The 15,861-nt window shown below is 42.0% G+C and overlaps 1 protein-coding gene across 2 annotated transcripts in view; it reads left to right on the top strand.

The window, feature by feature from the left end:
• LOC114251670 (monocarboxylate transporter 9) overlaps positions 1-15,861 on the top strand; it is a 55,379-nt gene that overhangs the window by 14,770 nt on the left and 24,748 nt on the right. The gene's annotated exons all lie outside the window — the stretch shown is intronic.

The following is a 15,861-nucleotide window of genomic DNA, read 5'->3' as shown; positions in this document are numbered from 1 at the left end:
ACTCAGTGGGCTGTATCTGTGGGTTAATTTACCTGCCGAGCCCTTCGTCGCAAGGCGACGGGTTCGACGAGAACGATGACCGGTAAATTTACATTAACTTTTGCGCGCGATTTCGTCCGTGTTGAATAGTTACTTTGGGATAACACTAAATATTGCCCGCCACTTCATTCACGTAGAAGGTGAAAATATTTTTGGATATTAGAATGTTAAGGAGCTATTTAAGGTACCGAAATCACGCTTTTTAACCGACTTCACAAGAGGAGGTTATTAGTGCTCCGCTCGTATTGGTCTTAGCGTGATGTTATATAGTCTATGGCCTTCCTCAATAAATAGGCTATCAAACACTGAAATTTTTTTTCAAATCGGGCCAGAAGTTCCTGATATTTGCGCGTTCAACCAAACAAACAAACAAACTCTTCAGCTTTATAATATTACTATAGATTTTAAACAAAAATCTCGTTATCGTGTTGTAGAAGTACCGCGTTATAAGAGAGGGTTTTGGGGATTTTTTTCTTTTTGTGTTAGAGTGGAACCGTGTTGTAAAATACCGCCTTATAGGAAGGTCACCTGTATATCGAAGTAATCCTCATAAATCCACGTCACACGACGGCCAAAGTTTCAGGAAATACCAATTAGAAGATTGTTTCCGGATTTGCGAGGTTTTTTTTAATTTATTTAATAACTAAGGGCCCAGTCCACTGAAGAACCTTGACCGGATTTCGGTTACGTCAAAGACACGATAACGCGATCAACGCTGCAGATTTCGCGACCCACAATTAATGGGGATGGTAGGTCAAAAAATGACCGCTTTGCGCGATAAAGAACCACTCTTTATATCGTTCATTAGATGATGGAGTACTGACTGGTTATTCCTAATTCTCATTTTACGTTATCGTAAAGGCTCTTGCCTTGTGTTGTGAAGCGATTACCTCCCAAACTTTAGTAAAGGTTTTTTTTTCCGCGTAGTAACATCTTATAAATCGATGACGACCGGCTGCGCGCACGAAAAATTGTCACGTTCCGCCTGAGCCTGAGCGTGCGAGCGAGAGCGCGGAACAAGCGATAGGGAGGCACGATCAGCCTAAGCGTGGTCTCTTGTGAACTGGTGGTAGGATCTCTTGTGAGTCCATACGGGTAGGCACCACCACCCTGCCTGTTTCTGCCGTGAAGCATTAATGCGTTTCGGTTTGAAGGTCGGGGCAGCCGTTGTAACTATACTGAGACCCTAGAACTTGTATCTGACTATGACTACTTCACATCAGGTGGGCTGTGAGCTCGTCCACCCATCTAAGCAATACAAAAAGCTAGGGGCTACCTACTGTATCACAGTATTGTTACGATTCACCGTGGCCTCATCCTACTGTGCTAATGAGTCGTGAGTTTGAGGAGGTTTAATTACCGTTGCAGGTCGGTCGAAGGTGTGTTATTAGTACACGAACATGGTCTGCCCATAGCCCACCTGTTGTGCAGCAATAAAAAAAAGCGTTAATTTATCGAAAAAATTGTAATTTCTAATCAACTCCCCTCTTTGTATTATACAAACTGATAATAATTCAATTCAATTCATAAAAGTATGCAATTTTTCATCAAAGTTTCTTTGTGACGTTATCACGTAAAATTACCAACCAATCTAATTGGTAACCATTTTGCTAATCTTATGGGTATTGGTCCTGTTTCGTTTAATACCATCCATTTGTGGGTGTGCTCGAGGTCAGGAGATAACAGCGTGACGTCATACAACGTGACTCACACAGCGGCCAGTTAGTTGTACATATGTGCGTGCAGTTATTAATGTACTAGATTGAATGAAATGACCTACTAGCAAGACCACTGGAAGGTGGCTTGGAGTTTGATTTTTATTCATTGTTCTAGAACCTGTGATTTATTGGGTTCTCTGTGATTAGTGCTAGTTTTTAACGTTCTCGATAGCGTAAAAGTTAACTTAAATTTGTATGGAGTTGGATCGTTTGCTTACGTTTGCCGCTAGGGGCGCTGTTCCAACTGCATACAAATTTGTGTTAACTTTAACGCTATCGAAAACGTTAAAAAACTCGCACTAAGCACACGAGCATTCGCCTCTTCTCCCGGTTTGTGGTGAGCTTGGTCATCGTCATAATCGGTTGCTCTTGGCAGAGCAGTCGTGGATATGTGGAATTCTTGCTTATTAAAGCCCTGACAGATGTTTTCCATAGTGAGCTTGGTACACTCATGCAAACAACCGCCAATTGCCGACTTGCCTTGGTCGGTCCATAGCATGGGCAACCTTCCACGCGGTCTGGTGCCTTCTGCCCTGAACGACAAGGCGCTCTATGGAGACATTTCCTCGCCGAGAGATTGAGATTCCTCATGAGGCACAGTAATGATACTGAATGACGACCACGACTGCTTTGACAAGAGCGACACGACAAAGAAATATAGTACACGGTTTCAGAGCGGAAAGCTTGCAACGTCTTAAGCTTTAGGTTAAGCTCGGTCCGGCGAAGAAAACGGTCAAACTTGACGCTTCGTGTGCCGCAAAAAGGCTTCTTCGGTCCCCTTGGGTCAATTCAGTCATAAAGGCATCCTTAAATTTTACACGATTTAAAAGGCAATGTACATTAAAATAATGCTTAATCAGACCGATGCTTCCTTATTCTCAAACATAACAAGGATCATATTTCTAAATTTTGCACGGAAACTATTCTAGAATGATCTGGTTTTATCGGGAATGTTCTGGTAAGTAGTGAACGTAGTCGATACGACTATAAAAAGTGTGGCATAAGCGACGTAAATACCCCGATCCATAACGGTGCTTTTAGGTACCACAAGCACCGGTCACCGCCCTCGTCGAACCCGTCGCTTGCGACGAGTGAATTAACCCATAGACACAGCCCACTCAGTTTCTCGCTGGATCTTCTCAGTGGGTCAGTGGCCAGTGCTAGCAACCGGTTTGAGCCCCGTGAGCTCATCTACACGTCAAAGAGAAGCTGAAATAGCCTCAAGGCTATCAGCATAGGTAGGGAAAAAAAAACATAAAGACAGCTATAATCGAAGCGTCATGAAAGCTAATTGTGATGGCGATGTCCTACTCTTAAATGTCCGTAATAATTAAATTTAATTAGTGTTTCGGCGTGAGGTTTTATTCATCTTGAACCCCAGCTTCATGCTCGTATCTCGTTGTGTGTCGTGTGCGTTGAGGAACGCGCCCGGCTCGATGGCGGCCCTCAACAAAACAATTTCATTAATTTCTTGATTGATCCAAGTGGTTACGCGTGCCTCTAAACGGAAATGTTCAATTGTAAAATTAAATATGTCGACTTGTTGACAAACAATTCGTGGTAATAATATAAGTTGTATATCTCCGGTAGAATTTCTGTAAGACTTAGGTCACGACTTTCTTTGATTTTTGGCGTCTTGTCATTCAGTTTATTTTTCCTTTTAAAGCTATTGCATAGATTTTATCGCGGGCCTTGAGCGCGGCTTGAGAGCGGAATCCAGAAATTTCGTAACGAAAATAACCTGATACCCCCACTTCCGAATAACTGAAACAATAACTAAACAAATAACTAAAACCGCGTAAGGTTCAAAGGCAGCCCGAGGAAAGTGCGCGTCTAGTCCGTCGCGATAGTCTGTCGGCGCACATTACAAGGAGCAATACCTGGCAACGAATGCGTGATGCTACTCGCTGCACGAGACTCCCCTTAGGGGTATCAAACGTGGCAGTTGTAACTTCACACTAAAGAAAACACTTCAGAGAGATTTTTTTTTTCCTACCTATGCTGATAGCCTTGAGAGGCTATTTCAGCGTAACCGTGGCTAGTAGGTGAGCTCACGGGGCTCAAACCTGACGACGATGCTAACACGAACCCTAGCAAGAGCCGTGCTTCGCAGAATCTATCACCGGATCAGAAACGCGAACAACTGAGAAGATCCGGTGAGAAACTCAGTGGGCTGTGTCTGAGAGTTAATTTGCTAGGGCACCGTTAGTGGATCGGGAGGATCCGAGATGACGTGTTTTGGGCGACGTCGACTGCTTTCCATTCTGTCCGCAGGATCGGGAATGTAGTTACCGTTACCAGCATATCATCGGGTAGAGGCGTACCGCCTTAATATGAGGGCGGAATGTCATCCTTCTGTCGAGGGTGACGCCTAAATATTTGACCTTCGGGGTCCACGGTATGGGCTGGTCGAACATCCTTCCGAGAGAATTGCAAAGCTGAAAGTATTATACTGAAATATTTGAGAACTTTAATACCGCGATGCAGGTTTTTTGTTAATAACTTTGTCAATTGTTACATAATTTCATCGTTTTCATCAATAATTGACGTGTAAACTGATATAAAACGATTTAAAGAAATTTGTTTTCAAAATTTTATGATTTTTACTGGTATATTTTTAAGGAATTCTGAAAAACATTATGCTGGTGTTTGTTTTTGGTGTACAACGCCATCTGGTGGTAGTTATTCAAAGATATTCTCTTAGAAGAGTTAATGTTCGTAGTTCAGTGTTTCCCAATTTAAATTTGATTAATGTTAATATTAATTGAATTTTCTGTCTAATTAGTAATCTTGTAAATGAGCATTAAAATTTTGGACTTTAAACAGACAATTTTCTGTTTAAATTTTACACTTCCTTCACTTTTACAGCACTTTCCGGTAATGTATTTATTAAGTTTTTTTAAATTTAGCTTATTAGCTGGATAGTTAAGTCATTTCCAAAGTATTATACACTATAGTATCCGCTATGTACTTTTAAGATATTGAGTAAAATATCATCAATGAACACTTTATGACGCAATTTTATTGGCGATTCCATTTTATTACTTTAATATTCGAAACATCTGAAATATTAGTATGAGGGATTCGTTGTTAAGTCGTGAATCTGAATTAGATAAAAGCTACTTATTAGTAAATTAGATGATTTAGCATGAGAAAATACAGTACGGCGGTAGTCTAGTGGTATATAAAAGAAATTCGATTTATTTTATTATTGTTTTTTTTATTGCTTAGATGGGTGGACGAGCTCACAGCCCACCTGGTGTTAAGTGGTTACTGGAGCCCATAGACATCCACAACGTAAATGCGCCACCCACCTTGAGATACAAGTTCTAAGGTCTCAAGTATAGTTACAACGGCTGCCCCACCCTTCAAACTGAAACGCATTACTGCTTCACGGCAGAAATAGGCAGGGTGGTGGTACCCACCCGCGCGGACTCACAAGAGGTCCTACCACCAGTAATTACGCAAATTATAATTTTGCGGGTTTCATTTTTATTACACGATGTTATTCCTTCACCGTGGAAGTCAATCGTGAACATTTGTTGAGTACGTATTTCATTAGAAAAATTGGTACCCGCCTGCGAGATTCGAACACCGGTGCATCGCTTCAACACGAATGCACCGGACGTCTTATCCATTAGACCACGACGACTTCAAAATAATGTTTTAATATTGTTTAAATAATGTTTTAATATTAAATTATTATTATCTAATTATAGTTGCATAAGTCGATAAAAAATGCTATGTAATAGCTTTACCGCGGCAGTCCCCGAGTGCCACACGTGTTTTTTTTTTCTCACCGGTCATCGGAACCCGTAAACGTCAAAAACGCAAATGCCCCCATCCAACTAAATAGTAATTATCAAATAACACGATAGTAATGCAATTGTTTCATTAGGACGTTGGTTTGTAAGAGTGAAATGTCAAATTTCATTAGGACTTTTTTTATTTTTATTGCTTAGATGTGTGGACTAGCTCACAGCCCACTTGGTGTTAAGTGGTTACTGGAGCCCATAGAAATCTACAACGTAAATGCGCCACACACCTTGAGATATAGTTCTAAGGTCTCAGTATAGTCACAACGGCTGCCCCACTCTTCAAACCGAAACGCATTACTGCTTCACGGCAGAAATAGGCGGGGCGGTGGTACCTAACCGTGCGGACTCAAAGAGGTCCTACCACCAGTACGTTCCAGGACCACCAACCAGGACGTTCGCTCGTAAGAGATAAATGTCAAATTTCATCAGGACGTTGGCTTCGTCGACCGAGGGAACCAGTGGACGAGTCGCTGGCGGCCGCCGGTCCGGCGTCTGGGCGACGGCGGGATGGATGTAATATGCTCTGCGTAAACACTGTCCCGCCGTCTCAATAACTCCGACTGGGCTCCGGCCCGGTTCGGGGCCGGCTGAGTCCGGCAAGAGTTTTTAGTGAGATTCAGTTGAACTTCACTTGAATCAGTGGGAGTTCCCACATACCCACCCGTTGCGCGGATGGGGATCCGGCGATTTTCTCCTGTGGAAAAAAGAAAACGGTGGCTTGTAAGAGTTGTAAGAGAGATGGATGTTTATATAACTCAGTCGTAACACCGTTCTCAAATATCCTGTGTGTTGAATTGCGCGTTTTCGCATGATAACGTCTTATAAATCGTTGAACAACGGTTACACGCACGAAAAGGTGTCACGTTTCGCCTGAGCCCGAGCGTTCAAGCGAGAGCGCGGAACAAGCGATAGAGAGGCACGATAGGCCCAAGCTTTGGCTTGTGAAACGTTTATCTCTCTTCTCGCGTGACATCAGAGCTAGCAGTTCGAATAGTTCTGCTACTGACGTTATCACGTAAAACTATCGTCTGTAAACCGACTTTAAAGACAAACAATTTCTCTTTTTTTAAATGTGAAAACAAACTGGAAACGCCTGCGTCTCCTTCACGCAGCGTGCGGTTTCGTATTTCCTTCTCTTTCCTGTCTCCATTGCATCGCATATGTTTGTCTCGCCTGCTTCGAACACACCAGGGCATCGTGATCTCTTATCGCCTGTTGTTCTTTGTCTGACGCGAACAGGAAACGCGAGGCCTCGTTCGATATTGTGTGTTTAAAATGCTTAACGAATGTCGCAGTCGTTGTGCGAACACCGTCGTTACGCGTTAAGTCTGAATTGCCGGATGTTTTGAAAGTTTTCCCCTAAAAGAACGGTTGGGTATTGAGTCGTTTAGTGGTTGGGGTCCTAAATAACATAATCGGGCCCCCGGTTCGCAGTCGCGGACCAGTCCCACATACCCCGCGCGCCCCCTTGGGCGCGGGGACCTCATGGGAGGTTCCACCCCCGGCAATAAAAAACAAAGAGGCGTGGGTGAAGCTTCCTGTCACGATAGCACGATCGCAAACTAATGTTTCTCGCATGAACAATACGCGATTAATGAGCGAGATAGGTGATTTGCCGTCGCTCCATATATGTATTCGTACTAGCTGCGCTCGCGGCTTCGCCCGCAAAGAAATGCAATTTTAAATTGTAGCATTAAATTCGTGAGACGATTCATACGACATTCATGTCGCCCTTTGCACGTGTGCAAAGTTTCATATCGATTGAGGTAATGGTTCTCAATTTTTAGTTTGCATCCAGTTATTATATTGATTTATTGTTTTTGTTTTTGACGTGACAACGTCTTATAATTCGATGGAGCCGGCTGCACGCACGAAAAAACATGACTCATGCGGCGTTACCTCGCTCTGAGGTAACGTAATTAAATATATTTTATGTTCCGTGATACATTGTCGAATATTCGTGCTTCCATCATTAAAATAAACAGCATCGGTCCGCTAGTGCAGCGATTGTAGGTTATGCTATAATTGACAAAACTATAACAATAAGTTAACAGAACTATTTCACGATGAGTAAAAAACCATTCCATTAGTATTATCATAGGACGTTGTCACATTCAACTATCTTCAGTAAACCGACTTTACAGACAATCGATTTTTTTTCTATTGACACTTTTGGATCTTACTCCTCTTAGCCCCTCTGAGCCCCCATCTAAATAAAGTCTTAAACATAAAGTCACATAACATAAAGTCTTTGACAATAGAACCATAATAATGTTTAAACTTATTTAAGTTAATAATTATGGTCGAATTTTGACCACTGGGCGACCACTAATTTCTATAGTTTCGCTCCAACATGACCGGTATAAAATGGAGTGAAAAAAAAAATTGTTGGTTCGGTTTGCTAATTAACCGGTTTTTTTTAGCTACTACATATCTATACAATATCAAATTATGTAACACAGTAATAGAGTTAATGATTTTAGAAGGAAAAAACCAGTTCGCGTCGAGTTAAATCCCGTTTTACCAAGATTCTTCGTCGTTCTATCATTAAACAAGCAGCATGAATATAAACCGAACGAAGGTCAAGTAGATATAAATAAGTATACACACATAATTATATATACACGTCACTTTAAAACAACTATTATGTAGTAGTCGATAAAACGTATCTAGGAATTATTTGAAATAACTCATAAATACTAGGGCCGTTTAGAACGCTACAGTTTCTTTTGTTTTCTTTTAATTGACGTGATAATGTCTTACGAGTAAATCAATGAACACCGCCTGCACGCACGAAAAAGTGTCACGTTCCGCCTGAGCCTGAGCGTGCGAGTGAGAGCGCGGAACAAGCGATAGAGAGGCACGAGCGGCCCAAGCGTTTTCCAAGTCATTCAATCCCGTTTTTGCAGGATAGCCGTCGGAGCCCCGTGGTTCGTCAGGAACGTCAACCTCCATGATGACCTGGACTTGAGTCCATCAGTAAGTATCTGCAGTCGGCGTCGATGCGCCACTTCGATAAAGCGGCACGACACGAGAACCCTCTCATCGTGGCCGCCGGTAACTACATTCCCGATCCTGCGCAAAGAATGGAAAACAGTCGACGAGTAAATTAACCCTCAGACACAGCCCACTGAGTTTCTTGCCGGATCTTCTCAGTGGGTCGCGTTTCCGATCCGGTGGTAGATTCTGCGATGCACGGCTTTTGCTAGGGTTTGTGTTAGCAACGTCGTCAGGTTTGAGCCCCGTGAGTTCACCTACTACTTAAGGTTCCGCTGAAATAGCTTCTCCAGGCTATCAGGTTAGGTAGAAAAAAAAAATAACAATCGTTGGCTTGTGACACGTTTATCTCTCTTCTCGCGTGACGTCAGAGCTAGCAGTTCGAATAATTCTGCTACTGACGTTATCACGTAAAACTATCTGTCTGTCCATCGCCTTTACAGACAACCAAATTTTTTTAATTTAACCACGACCATATTTTAGTTTCTCTATTATTATTATTTTTCTAAATAAACTTTGAGGATCACGCATTGGGACGTGTGGAGGTTTCTTCTTTTCACTCATGAAGAGTCATACGAGAAGGACGCAGTTCTACTGGTTTTAATTGATTATGGGAGCTATAAGCTCAATGCCTTGCTCAATGCCAACTCTCAAGCTTATGACTGATATCCTAACCTTTGAACAGAAACGCGAGCCAAGCCCGTGTTGGATATAAGTAAAATTGTGTTTCCCACCCATCAGGGCTCACAGGGTAATGCTTCGAGGGATTGCTTGAGGTGATGCCGCCATGTCGTTTTTACCATCGCCTGCCATCAGAGTTCTCCATGCTGACTAAAACCGCTGCGTACATCCACAGTGCGTTTCCAGAGATCTTTTCTGCCACGTACCACCCTGGCTCTGGAATGATCCTACCCTGACCACGTTTCCCGGACACTGTAATATGTCTTTCAAACGAAGCTTGTGAAGAGTATTCAGCGGTAAGCAGCGTCTTGGCTGACCTCAAGGCATTGCTGATGTCTACCTACTATAGCAGACCGCACGCTCGTCTCCCTACAATGAACACACAAAAAAAAACACGTGTGGCACTCGGGACTGCCGCGGTAAAGCTATTGCATAGCATTTTTTATCAACTTATGCAATTATAATTAGACAATAATAATTTAATATTAAAACAATAACAAAATAAGACCACGCTATATTTATAAACATTAACAAAAGCAAAACATTAACTGTCCTCTTCATACTCATAAGCTAGACCGCGCGAGAGAGAGATGGGCAGACTTTTCATGATGCGCATGCAGTGCGACGTCACGCCGTGCGCTTTTTCACAAACACTACACAAGCCCAGCGTGTGAATGTATTGAACGTGAGCTACATGGTAGGCGGAGTGGGGGTGTTAGGTTTTATTTTCGTTACGGAATTTCTTGATTCGGACGTCGCGCTCAAAGCCCGCGAAAAAAGCTATACAATAGGTTAAAGTCCCAAAAGATCATCTCATTCTGCACTCCGTTATGCCACTTCATAAAAATAACGTAATGGCGATTAAAAAAATCGACACGGACATCCTTAACTTTAACACGAACCGTGTTATTAGGTCAAGTGCCGACCCTAATACAGTATCTAAGGTATTTATATTGGTGTGTGTTTTTATGGAAAATACACACGCAATCGGCGATTAATTTATCGATACTTAAATGTAATTGCTAAATCGAAAATTTATCTAGTATTTTTTTTGTAATGCTCTTATTGTGTAGATCTTTTTTAATTAATTTTTATTGCTTAGATGGGTGGACGAGCTCACAGCCCATCTGGTATTAAGTGGTTACTGGAGCCCATAGACATATACGACGTAAATGCACTACACATGCAATACACAAATGCAATTACAAAGATAAACGTGGCGTACTAAGCGAAATGTCGTTTTCATCATCATCATCAACAACAGCCCACAGTCGTCCACTGCTGGACATAGGCCTCTCCCAATCTACACCACTGAGCCCGGTCTGCGGCTCTCCTCATCCACTTCTTGCCGGCCACCATCTAGCCAGGGGGCGTCCCACGTTACGTCTTCCGCTGCGCGGTCTCCACTCGAGAACCCGTCTGCTCCAGCGATCGTCAGTCCTACGGCATATATGTTCAGCCCACTGTCACTTCAGCTTGCTGACTCTGAGCTATGTCGATGACTTTAGTTCTCTGTCGAATAATCACATTCCGGATTTTATCCTTCAGAGAAACTCCGAGCATGGCTCTTTCCATGGCTCGCTGAGCGACTTTTGAGCTGACGGACCAACCGTACTGTGAGTGTCCACGTTTCGGCTCCGTAAGTCATTACCGGTAGGACGCACTGGTTAAAAACTTTAGTTTTCAGGCACTGTGGTATGTGCGATGAAAAGACTCCACGCAGTTTGCCGAACGCCGCCCAGCCCAGTTGGATCCTTCTCTTGACTTCCCTCTCCAAGCTGTGTTTACCCATCTGCAGCGTCTGCCCGAGGTATAAATATTCATCAACAGCTTCAATCGGGCAGCCCTTCGCGACGATCGGACTCGGGTTAATGTAACCATTGAACATCACTTTGGTTTTGGTTGGAGTCCAATTCGTCGTGAAGAATCTGCTAAGCCGTTCAGCATCTGCTGCAGATCTTGCAACGATTCCGCCATAAGAACTATGTCATCTGCAAACCGCAAGTGTGAGATGTACTGGCCATTAATGTTTATGCCCATCTTTTTCCAGTTCAGCGTCTTAAACATAATAATATCTTCCAATGCTGTAATCTGTTAGTAAACAGTTTCGGGGAAATTACATCCCCCTGTCTCACTCCCCTACGTAATTGGATAGGGTTAGACTGCTGATTCTGTACTCGAACATTCATCGTGGCACAGTCGCAGAGGCATTTCAACACCTGGACATAGCGATAGTCTACCTGGCATCGCCGCAGAGAGTCCAGAACAGACCAAGTCTCGACGGAGTCGAAAGCCTTCTCATAATGCACGAATGCTAAACACAGTGGCCGATTATATTCTGTGGTCTTTTCTATAATATATGCGTGTGTGTCAAATACATGGTAGTGTGTGTATGTTTTTTTTATTGATTTAATGTATTATTAATGCATAATTAAAAAAAAATATTAGCATTCTGCACTCCTTCTCTATATTCTCTATAAGTGTGAGAAATTTCATTCTCTTCAGTCCGCGCAATTTTCGTAAAAAGGGGTACAAAGTTATTGCTTCACGTATTAATATTAAAAAAAATAAAACTACGTCAAATATCTTTGAAATTTTTGTTATAGACCCGAGCGGAGCCGGAGCGGGTCGCTAGTATATAATAAACAAAACAAAAAAAAACACGTGTGACACTCGGGGACTGCCGCGGTAAAGCTATTGCAAAGCATTTTTTATCAACTTATGCAATTACAATTAGACAATAATAATTTAATATTAAAACAATAATAAAAATAAGACCACGCTATATTTATAAACATTAACGAAAGCAAAACATTAACTGTCCCTTTCACACTCATAAGCTAGACCGCGTGAGAGAGAGATGGGCAGACTTTTCATTATGCGCATTCAGTGCGACGTCACGCCGCGTGCTTATACACAAATACTACACCAGCGCAACGTGTGAATGTGTTGAACGCGAGCTACATAGTAGGCGTAGTGGAGGTGTCAGGTTATTTTCGTTACGGAATTTCTGGATTCAGTCGCCGCGCTCAAGGCCCGCGATAGAAGCTATGCAATAGCTTAAAAATTACGTCCTAACACCAGTAGGAAATTTTTGCATACTTAATAGATTTTATATTTCGTGTAACCTTACCTTCTCAGCTGTTTATCGAGACATTTAAAGTGTATCGGTCAACTCCGGTCACAACTACACTCTCGCCGGAACTTGGCATATATATGACCATAATTAATTACGTCGAAAAGATTAATGAATCCGTTCCCGTCAATGAATTAGGTCGGCGCGGTCAGGGCCCTGAAACTGCGATACTTTAAGACAAATATATTTTGAAGTGAAACTTCTTTAGCAGTGTTCGCGGACGTCATAGAGCGAAATCGGTAGACTTGCCAGCTAAAATCGGTATATTTGTACTATTTTGTAACCAAAATCGGTATTTGTCAAAAAATATACAATATTCAATCGAATTCGTTTATTTATTGAAAAAAAAAAAACTTACAGAGTAATTTATTACAATCATATTTAAGAATAATTATTTTTTATACCAATATTGTTTGGCCATAGCTGCAGTCATCGTCGAATTAATTTCAAAATCATAACAATTAGCTGTATTAAAGAGTCGTTTTGCATGTAATAGACCAGTGATTTATTCACCAGACAGCCTATTTCGCTGTTTTGTTTTCAAAAGATTAATATTTGAAAATACGCGTTCAACGTTAGCGGATGAATAGGGAAGTGATAACATTTGAGTTTCATCGCCACGTTTTAGTAAAGTTACTTCATCCCAAAATAGTTCTACATCATTAGGAAATGTTTTGATTTGTTCACAATTTCTTAAAATGCCCCACTCTATATCAATTTTCTAGAAATCATTGCTCTGTGAAAATCATGTTCAAAGATTCCCATTACCAATTAACATACGTATGAAGCTACAGAGGACGCCTCACTTTCCGGCTCACGCAGATGTTCACTGGGTATGGTTGCTTTGGTGAGTTCCTGCACCGGATCGGATCCGAGCCGACGGCAGAGTGTCACCATTGTGGTTGTGACTTGGACACGGCAGAGCACACGCTCGTCGCCTGCCCCGCATGGCACACCAGGTGGGCTGTGAGCTCGTCCACCCATCAAAGCTATAACAAAAAAAAAAGGGAGGGGTGGCGCCGTGACCTCGTCGCAATAATAGGAAACAACTTGTCGTTGCCGCGTGTTGTGGCAACGATGCTCGGCGACGACGAGTCGTGGAAGGCGATGCTCGACTTCTGCGAGTGCACCATCTCGCAGAAGGAGGCAGCGGGGCGCGTGAGAGACGCACAAGCCCGCCGCCATCGAGCGGGGACCAGGGAGGCAGATCTCACGCGTTTTACGCAAGAGCATCCGGGTGATGGAAAGCCGGCTATCCTCGACCCACGCTGGTTCTGGCTGCTGGCGCCGACGACCGCCGGTCTGACGTCCCAAGGGGGAGGGTGATAGGAGAGATGTGCTCCGCGCTAAACGCTTCGCTTCCCCCCTTTCCCTTTCATGAGTTCTGTCTCATGCGAGGTTTTGACGTTGATTGTTGAGCGACAGGAGGTTTTAGTCAGTTCGACTCTGACATGCCCCGCCCGCCATCCTCAGTGGGGGGCGGAAGCCCGGCGATTACTTCATGACAAAAAAAATGAAGCTAATAAAAGCGTATTAAAAACAAAAGCGCGCTATTTTTTAGTATTATTTATATTAGCATCAACAGTTCGATGTTTTTAATTGAACTTCATATATGCTTAGTGCATTGAAATAGCTGAAGAAGTGTTATGATATTCTTTCCAAATGTTTAATCTGTAAATGGCTAGCCTGTAAAGTTGCAAAAATGTCGTTTATTATAATATCGAGGAGTGAAATAAAAGGCTATTTCGTTTTAGCGATATTTCGTTCAATACGCGGCATTTCTCTTTGTAATTAAAGGTCCGTTTTATTTGGTGTTAACATCAACAGTTCGATGTTTTTAATTGAAATTCAATTAAGTTTATTCCATTGAAAAATAGTTGAAGAAGATTTTTTGGTAATGATATTTTTTACAAAATTTGAAACTTTGAAGAAATGTTGAAGAAGTTTTTTGTTTTGTGATATCATAATTTTTATCAAATTTTAAACTTTAAATGGCTCTCCTGTAAAGTTTACTTTTACTGATGGTAGGACCTCTTGTGAGTCCGCACGGGTAGGTACCACTGCTCCGCCTATTTCTGCCGTGAAGCAGTAATGCGTTTCGGTTTGAAGGGTGGGGTAGCCGTTGTAACTATACTGAGACCTTAGAACTTATATCTCAAGGTGTGTGGCGCATTTACGTTGTAGATGTCTATGGGTTCCAGTAACCACTTAACACCAGGTGGGCTGTGAGCTCGTCCACACATCTAGGCAATAAAAAAAAGAAAGTTGCAAAAATAAGTTTAAGCGATAAACGAAATAGCCTTTCAATAATCATATAACCCTCGATATATGATTTACACAACAATATGCTTATATATATATATAATAAATCAACAGTATTGAACAGATTTTAGTTTTAGATAATAAAAAAAAAACTTATCAACGAAGAAACTGTGTAATTACAATTATTAAAATTTGTTACGACAAACGAGCATATTATTCTGCTAACCCCGTTTTAGTGTGAGGCGAGGTTTAATTTAAAAATTAAAAAGCATTCTTCTTTATGTTTTTTTAAGCTATTGCATCACGGGCTTTGAGCGTGGCGACCGAATCAAGGAATTCCGTAACGAAAATAAAACCTAACACCCCCACTCCGCCTACCATGTAGCTCGCGCTCAACACATTCACACTTTACGCTTGTGTAGTGTTTGTGAATAAGCGCGCGGCGTGACGTTGCACTGCATGCGCATCATGAAAAGTCTGCCCATCTCTCTCTCTCGCGCGGTCTAGCTTATGAGTGTGAAGGGGACAGTTAATGTTTTGCTTTTGTTAATGTTTATAAATATAGCGTGGTCTTATTTTATTATTAGTGTCTTAAATATTAAATTATTATTGTCTAATTATAATTGCATAAGTTGATAAAAAATGTTATGCAGTAGCTTTACCGCGGCAGTCCCCGAGTGCCACGCTTGTTTTTTTTATTTATTATTTAGGCCACAATACACATTAGAAGTTCAAGTCTTAAGGTATAAGGATGTTCAGGAGAGGCATATTATGAAGAAACGCAACATTGATCCCTCTCTTTGGGAGGCTTACGGTGTAGATGTCAATGGGCTCCAGTAACCACTTAACACCAGGTGGGCTGTGAGCTCGTCCACCCATCTAAGCAATAAAAAAATATAAAAAAAGATCTGACGAGAAACTCAGCGGGCTGATGCTTAGGTTAGGTTGCACGTCGAACTCTTTGTCGAGTTCGACGAGTACCGTTACCGGGGTCCCTAAGCCTTCTCCTAGTGTTAGAGGTAAAGGTGTTTGTCTAATGCAACGGTTATTGGATCTGATGGATCCGTCAGGACGTGCAGTTTGTGTGTTCATATTCCGTTCGAACTGCAAGTCGACGCTAGAGGCCCATACGAACAGACACTTCGATAAAACGACAAATTAGTGTAAATAAAAATTTAAAAAATTAGAATACCCTGCAAGCACATCACAT

Source organism: Bombyx mandarina, chromosome 11, assembly GCF_030267445.1.
Source record: "Bombyx mandarina strain Sakado chromosome 11, ASM3026744v2".
Classification (NCBI taxonomy): domain Eukaryota; kingdom Metazoa; phylum Arthropoda; class Insecta; order Lepidoptera; family Bombycidae; genus Bombyx; species Bombyx mandarina.
This window is presented reverse-complemented; position numbering and strand designations above follow the sequence as displayed.